We start from the raw sequence: 8366 nt of genomic DNA, 5'->3' as shown, positions 1-8366 counted from the left end.
TCGCCCAGCCCTACTTTGAGCTGAAGTCACTTGAAATCTCTGCCGCCTTCATGCCTGTAGTAGGAATTAGCCTAGTTGGTCATTGAAAACAGTTGAATAGCTAATGAAATTCAGCCGGATTGGCTAGTCGCAAGCAGTGTAGGCTATGTGCAACAGGTTGAGCCGATGAAGCACAAAGCCAAGCAGTGTTTTGGACTAGGATGTGCAGGCAAAACTCATTTTAGATTTACTTATCCAGGAAGGAGCTGTCATGGCTTCCTGTCCCTCTCCCTGGCTTTATATGGAGAAGACAGTCAGAATAAACAGCACTGCCTGTATGTGTTGGAGCAGTTAAACGACCAGGGACTGCTGTATGTTCAGTAGTTATAAAGAAGATGTTTAATAATAAAATGGAAGATTAGTACTTTGATTCTCCCCAGCTGCCCCCCTCAAGGTTTTTTAACATGTAAATATGAATTTGTTCTTGCTTGAAATGCCTCAACAGGAAAAGGTGTATAGAAATCAAACAGTCTTATTGATCATACAGCTGGTCAGGCTATATGACAAAGTGTACTCTAGATAGGAGGGATTCTCTATCTCTCTGGATTAGCCGTCCGTTCCACCTGCTCAGCACTTAAGAAAAGCTGCTTGGCTACACCCCCTCCCCCCTCTCCCACCTCCACCCACAGCCATGCAATCCTCGGGTCATGTGACTGGTCCTCTGCTCTGCCATTGGCTGCCGGTGACAGCCCCACTTGTAGCCGGCAGTCAGACCGGACAGCGGTCGCTTCCTGTGGAGAAGTGTCACCAGGTTATGGTTAAATTGATAATCCAGATTATTTAGCTACACATCGTGATCACGATTATTAATCATGATCATCATTAGTCATGGGACTTCATCAATCATTAGTCGTGATGAGTTAAACTAATAATCTGCACATTACACATAATCTCTAAAACAGATAAATGTCTGTTTTGCTGCTGTCTATCACTCCTCCTATCCAACCTATATCCAGTTCATAAATCTTCTCCACTGTCTGTTCTAAACAGCCGGTGTCTGGTAGCTCTTTCCTGGGAAAAATCCTCTGCCACACAGGAAGTGATGTGTTTTACATTTTCGGTTTGTTTGGAATAAACAGAAGAAGAAGAACTGGCTAATTAGCATGAGAAGCGATAGCCGCCATGGCTGAAAAGACAGAGAAAAGAGCGCTACAGGAGAATATATCTAACCTCTCTCTTTTTCTCTCTCTCTCTCTCTCTCTTTCTCTCTCTCTCTCCCTCCCTCTCTCTCTCTTTCTCTCTTTCTCTCTGTCCAATCAGAGGCAGGATGTCTCTGTTCAAGGCCCGTGATTGGTGGTCGGCGGTGCTCGGCGAGGGGGAGGAGTTTGACCAGGGATGCCTGTGTGTCGGAGACGTGGACAACAGCGGCACAGGACATGGTCAGTGTGTGTGTGTGTGTGTGTGTGTGTGTGTGTGTGTGTGTGTGTGTGTTGCTGGTAGCTTGTGGAATTCTGCACACATCGAAAATGCATGTTGTGATGTATGTTAGTGAGAGAGTGGAAACTTTCTTACTAACTTCTTCTCAGACACACACACACACACACACACACACACACACACACACACACACACACACACACACACACACACACACAAAGAAATATGTCAATAAATGAAGGTGCATATTCCTCCTGTCAGAGAGAACCAAGATGAAACAGAAGGCCATGATCCCATAGGATGCTTTTTAGGATGCGTTCTTCGTAGGAGTGTCCTATCTCACTGGTTCCCAACCTGGGGGTCCCGACCCCCACTAGGGGGCGCCAAAGCTTCATGGGGGGTCGCAAGGCCTTCTTGGTTTTAAGGGGTGTAAGAAAACTATATATATAACTATATATAAAAAATATATATACAGTATATCTCAGCATTTCATTAATTTCTGTGAAGAAAAGAACTAAATGTAGTTGTTATTTTTAAAGTTTAGATGTTTTTTTAAGATATAAACGAGGATAAGGGCGCGGTGAAGACATGAACACAAGCTATATTCACTCTCTGCTAAACAGCCTCGTCCTGCATTAGCAAAGTTCACAGTTAAAACAACCAAAGAGCTAACAGAACAACGGCCGAGCGTCAGGGAGAAGAAAACACTGAATTTGTCAGAAATAAGCATGATAAGTATGAATGATAGTTAAAAATAAATAATACAGAGACTTGTATAAAACGTTCCTAAAAATATCAGGAAAACTAATCTCTGATGCAATATTCACATAATCTGCTCAATATTCATCGAAATTGCTCGTTTTACACAAACTTCCTGCAGTTATTCCTGCGTTCACTATTTGGGTTAATTGTACAGTTATCAGTTGTTCTGTGCTGTTATTGTTATGCATTGAATATAATATGAAATATCCATAAAATATGTCACTTCGTCAGGGGTGGTCGGTTTACTCAGTGATAGAATAGGGCTCCCTGAAGGAAAAAGGTTCACTGTCCTATCTGATCATTACCTGCTGAAATCAAAATGAATTCCCTCTGTCTGTTTGGTAGAGCCAGATACAGATGTACCGGCTACAGCCTTCCATGTAAACATCTTTCTTCCTCCTGCTGTGTGTGTGTGTGTGTGTGTGTGTGTGGGCTTGCAGACAAGGTGGTGGTGGGCAGCTACATGGGGATGCTGCGGATCTTCTCCCCTCACGGCGGTAAGCCGGGGGAGGGAGGCCAGAGCCAGGCCGAAGCCCAGCTGCTGGAGGTCCAGCTCCGAGACCCCATCATCCAGGTGGAGCTCGGCAAGTTCGTCTCGTAAGTAGACACGCAAACCTGGGCCGAGGCCGCCTGAATTTTAGTTTGTTATATTTGCGGTTTTCTCCAAAATGAGTCATCCACCGTTCTAAAAAATATGATGCATAATTTGCCAAAATGACTGATGGCACAAAATTAATAAAAATGGTGGTACTTTTTTAAGGTTCCAGGCAAGGGACTACTCAACTATCTGTAGGCACCATATAGACTTCTTCTTCTTCTTTTTATGAATTAATAATTTTTTTTTAGGATTGAATTTAAATTGTAGGCAATAACATTTTTGCAGATTGTATGTATTTGAGATGATTAACATCAGATAATATGGAAATCTGGAAAATAATTCTTCATGTTTTTTTGGCCAAGGACATTGTGTCACACAGTAGGGAAACATTTCCTCTACTTCCTGTACTAGCTGAAAATGGCATGTTAGCACTGTTAACATTGTTAGCATTCCTTATATAAAAAGCAAATGGCTACCGCTAGCCACAAGTTAGAGAGCGAGTACCACTGGCTTTAATGAGGAATGCTAACAATCTTAACAGAATGCCACTCCAGATAAATCAAGTCAGCGCAGATTTGTGCTCTAACACCAGGATCAGTGATCGTGTTGCTAATCCCTCTCTCCTCCATCCTTCCATCCCTTCATCCCTCTGTCTCTCCATCCTTTCCGGTTTGCCTGCCTGTAGTGAGGCCTTGACCTGCAGTATGTTGTAGGTCAGAGTGGCATTAAGCACATATAGCCCTGCTGGGAGGCAGGCTAAAGCACTGCCACACGAACCGAGACTTCAGCCTTATTGCCTTAGGACAGAAATCTAACCCTCCTCTGAAGAACTTGGCAAGGTTAAGATTGTATAAAGACTCAATGAGGATGTAAGAAACTGATGCACTGGGAAATTTGCGTGGGAATTCTTTTTGCACGTTTTGCAGTCTGACCAGGCATGGTTCAATAAATATCATGAAGTTTTTCGTCTCAGCGTTTGTTCTGGTGGAATGATTACTATAAATGTAGCCCCAAGGCATTTTAAATCATACTATAAAGCAAGGAATCTCTGTCTGTCTGTCTGTCTGTGTGTGTGTCCGTCGCATATCTTGAGAACCGTTCATCCGATCTACTTCACATTTGGCCGGTGTATTGCTGGGGACCCAAGGAAGTGCAGTGTCGGATTTAGTGCAATTTGGACATGCGCCACGTTCAATATTAATAAACTTTGAATAAACAAGCGAACAGCGCTCTGTGTAGCAGCGGTGCGAACGGGCACTGCACTAGTTTACATAAAAATTGAGTGTGCACATGAACTAGCTCTTGCACATGTGCCACTTTGTCTTCCTTTTTTGCACTTCAGCTCCTTTTATGCTACTCTTCTTTTATTTACTCTACCAGTGATGCTTTTTGTGGCCAGTTTGTCCTGATACTGTTACTGTTTGTAACCCTGGCTGCAAACAACAACATTTCCCCTGGTGGGATGATAAAGATAATGTGAAATTAGCTGACATTCTTCTCCAGAATGATTTGCAGTGAATGAGCAGGTAGAGGTTCAATGTCTTACTCAATTATTCTTCAATATGTTGTTGCTGGGTTTGAACATTTGACCTCTCTAAGCATTCTGGCCTCTCTAAGCTCTAGTCTGTCCTGCTGTCCCCAGACTCCCAATAGATCAAGATCCCACCTACAGAAAACCATCATGTTTTACAGGAACCACGTTTTGTCACTGAAGCATTTATATAGTGCAACCTCTGTAGAAAATATGAATACTTACAAATATACACCACAAAAGACAGGTTTCCTTAAATAAATGTATGTTCTGATGTGTGTATATTTGGTCACTAAGGCCCTGGGGCCGGTTGCACAAAACACCTTGAGTTAAGATTTTCCTTAAAGTCAGAGTTAAGGTTTCCTTAAAATAAAATCGGTTGCACAAAACACCCTTAAGTCTTCTCCTTAAGGTTTCCTTAAAATGTTCACTTAAGTATTTAAGGTTTTCTCCTTATCTTGGTCTTATACTTAAGGAGTCTCTTAAAGTTAGTTAAACCGTTGCACAAAAGACCTTAGCAACCAAAGTAAGGAAAAAAACTTAAGGTACTTCTGACTCTATCTTAACCGCAACATGGCCGAGTTTATGGCGATAAATGAAGAAGTTGTCGTATTTTTGTTGGACCTCTTGGATGGACCTCTTCACCAGACTTCTTGAATTAATTTTTGTTGCAATTTCCTCCCACATTCGTTCTTTTCTGTTTGCTGTTATTTGCGGATCAAATTTACTTTTTAGTATGTGCTTTCTTTTATTGTATTCCTCCAGAAGTATAATCTTTTCCTCCTCTGACCAATTTAGTGTTCTTGTCTTCTTTTCTTCTGCCATTTTTTTTACTATCTATAGGCCAACTTTGTGAGATGATAACAGGTATCACAAGCGCAAGTGCAAGCAAACAAATGGTCTCCATGGAAACTGTAGAACTTTACTGCTGTAAAATCTCTTCCAATGCAGTAAATCCCTTAATGTTTTTCCTTAACTAAGGAAACGTTTTAAGGGATTCTGTGCAACACCCTTAAGTAAGTCCCTCAGCTAAGGATAAATTAAGCCTTAAGTGTCATACTTAAGGAGAAAACTTAAGGTGTTTTGTGCAACCGGGCCCCTGATCTTTGCACTCTTCACTATTGGTTGCTTGTGATCTGTAGTCACAGCAATATTGTCAGGGATCCATGGCTTCGACCCCTACTCTCCTTACTGTTGGTTGCTTATAATGTTGGTGATCTAGGAATTGAAGCTTTTTCCACTGTCAGACTCATTGTAAGCCAATGACAGGCACAACAGCTAAAAGCCTAAAGCATGTCGCTGACTTTCTTGTGGCTTATAATAGGTGAGCAGGCAGGGGTTCAGTGTCTTGCTCATGGACACTTGGGCAGGACACTTGGCTGTTGACGGACACGTCGGCTGTTGCAGGGATTGAACCTTTGAGCTTGTAATTACAGTACGGCCTCTGTGACCACTAGGCCACCCTGACATCCATACTGTCTGTATATATATATATATGTTTAACCTATGTGTGCTGCCTGGGAACGAGTCACAGGTCTTTCTTTAACTCTGTGTCATGACCTGCAGTGAATTATAAGCATTCACAATATAGCTTATAATATAGCCTTACTTTAAGCTGCCAGACAGAAACACCCATTCATAACTCATTGCTCCGCTTTTTCATTCACAGAAAGCCTCCCCACTGTAACGCACCACCACATTAAGATGTTTTTTTTTTCCCCGCGACGCATACTAACCCAAACCGCCATGTCAGGAGTTTCTCTCCCTCCCCGTGATTTACCACGATCCATCAGCCACCCAGCGTCCCAAACATAGCTGTGCTTACAGCGTCAGGTTAACCACCGAGTTGCTAGCATAGCTGTCAGAGCCCGAGGGCCCCGTCCCGCTTTGTTATTGCACCAGATAATTGGATCTCAAGCGCTGACCTCCGCCGGCTCAGGGTCAAGTGAAATGCGCAAATGCCTCCAGTAAAAAAATGACATGTTTCAGAGCTAAGGCGATTAAGTGATCCCTCCCGGCCAAAAGTATGTGAAAAGTGGGGAGAAAGGAAAGAGGAAGGAGGGAGGAATGGAATGGTGTGGGATGAAGACATGTATGTTGCTCGGTGGACAGTTTTATCCACTTTATATTAAGCTGCACAGGAAATGGAACCCCAAACCCTGGCGGTGTCGGTGCCTTGTTCCACCCACTGAGTTACACAGGGAACCCAACCCCTAGTTTTAGCAGTTACATGGTGGACGCTTTTATCCTGTGCAGCTGACAGCATCTTGAGCGTATACATTTTAGCCCGGGTGGGGAAAGGAACCCCTCACCCTGGTCAGTGTAGTTAATTCATGCTTTTTGTGGAATGTGTAGCATCGGTAACAGCATTAACGGTGGTATGATGCAACTGCGACCTGTGTGACAAACCTGAATGAGTAGAGCAGTCATTCCCATTCAAATCAACGCTCCTGGACGGTCGGAGCGGCGGCCATTTTTATGTGAGCTAGCTTCTGTATAAAGCGACTCGCAGCAAGTCACTGAGTCGCTGAGAGGTTTTACAGCAAGAACCGAAGCAGCTTCTCTATCTCCTTGCTGCCATGGATTGCTAACATGCTAATGTTTTTTTAAAGATTTATTTTTGGCATTTTATGCTTTATTGGATAGATATAGTGAGAGAGAGACAGGAAGATATGGGAGAGAGAGCGAGGGGAGGACATGCAGGAAGGACTCAGCCTTATGGTACGCGCTCTACTCGGTGAGCCACTGGGGTGCCCCTGCTAATATGCTAATGTTGATTAGAAGAGCTAGAGAGAGAAGTACAGTCTGTGATAAAGCTACATTAGCCTCGTCGCTAACGTTAGCTTCCAGTTTAGTTCTGACAGTTTGCTGACAGACTCATCTGCTCAGTTCTCAAGACAGTGTGACAGACTTTACAGCCTTCATGTCCAGACTTGTGTTGTCACCATAGCAACTAACACTTAACTTTCCATAATTGCCATTTTATGCTGTACCAGCCAAATTACCAAGGTAAACAGTGGAAGGACCGTTATATCCATTCAAGTTCTGTGATCCAAACAGTGTTGCAGTTGTTGCTCGTTGCTATGGTGACAGAACCCTCACTCAGTTCTTTGAACTGCTTTGACTGAAAGAACCGTCAATTGGTGAATACTGAAATAAAGTATGAATCAGCCGTTAGGGCCCAGCTGTACCCACTGAGCTCCACAGGGAATAGAACCCCCAGCCCTGGCAGTGGTAGTGCCTTGCTCTCCCCATCGAGCTTCACTATATTTGTCATCGCTGTGGTTCTTTCCTGTTGGGGCACAGGGACCTCCTGGAGAGCCGGGGTTTCTGGGAAAAGCCGCGGTGGTTTTTCCTCGCGGGCTTCCCACATCGGCATGCTGGGAGCAGAAATCTGGAGAATCCCACTGAATCGGTCCGTGTGGAGGATGTCGTGTTTTGCTACCCGCGGTTCTCGCCGAGGCATTCTTTAGAGAGTGGTGGGCTTTCTGGAAGCCGGCAGTGACAGAGAGGCACGTCGTAAATACTGTCAGGAGCGGAGCGAGGTGGGGAGATGGCGAAAGGTTTTTGTTTCAACAGCGAGCAGCGTGGTTTCCCAAGGCAGAAGGAACATTTCTGGGGTCCAGCTTTCTCCTACGTTATTGTTCTTCCCTCAGAAAACATTACAGCTGTGGTTGAAAGTCAGTAAGACGGAATTTATGCTTCATCATATTGAGCGGACTGATTCCCTTTGAGTGGTTTTGAAAGCAAATCTAGCTTCAGCATCACTCAGCCCGTCATTCACACCTCAGCCACAATCTGTGCAACACTCCGCCAGCTGTTATGATGATGATTTTAGCAGTATGGATTCAAACGATGGTGATTGTAGCAGTATTGATTACAGCGCTGTGGTGTAGTGAGTAGATTCAAGCCCCCTGTGTCAGTAAGCATCCAACCTGCTGAAGTGTCCTTGAGCAAGACACTGAATCCGTGCCAGCTGCAGTGGTGCTGCTCTGTAGAGAGTTGACCTCTGACCTCTGCCTTCCTGTGGAGGGGGGCAAGAAGAAAAAAAACAGTGAA

Source organism: Centroberyx affinis, unplaced genomic scaffold (genome assembly GCF_046629955.1).
Source record: "Centroberyx affinis isolate AG114_WGS23_722 - 3 ecotype Tasmania unplaced genomic scaffold, CSIRO-AGI_Caff_v1 ptg005047l_1, whole genome shotgun sequence".
NCBI lineage: Eukaryota > Metazoa > Chordata > Actinopteri > Beryciformes > Berycidae > Centroberyx > Centroberyx affinis.
Note: the sequence above shows the minus strand (reverse complement) of the source record.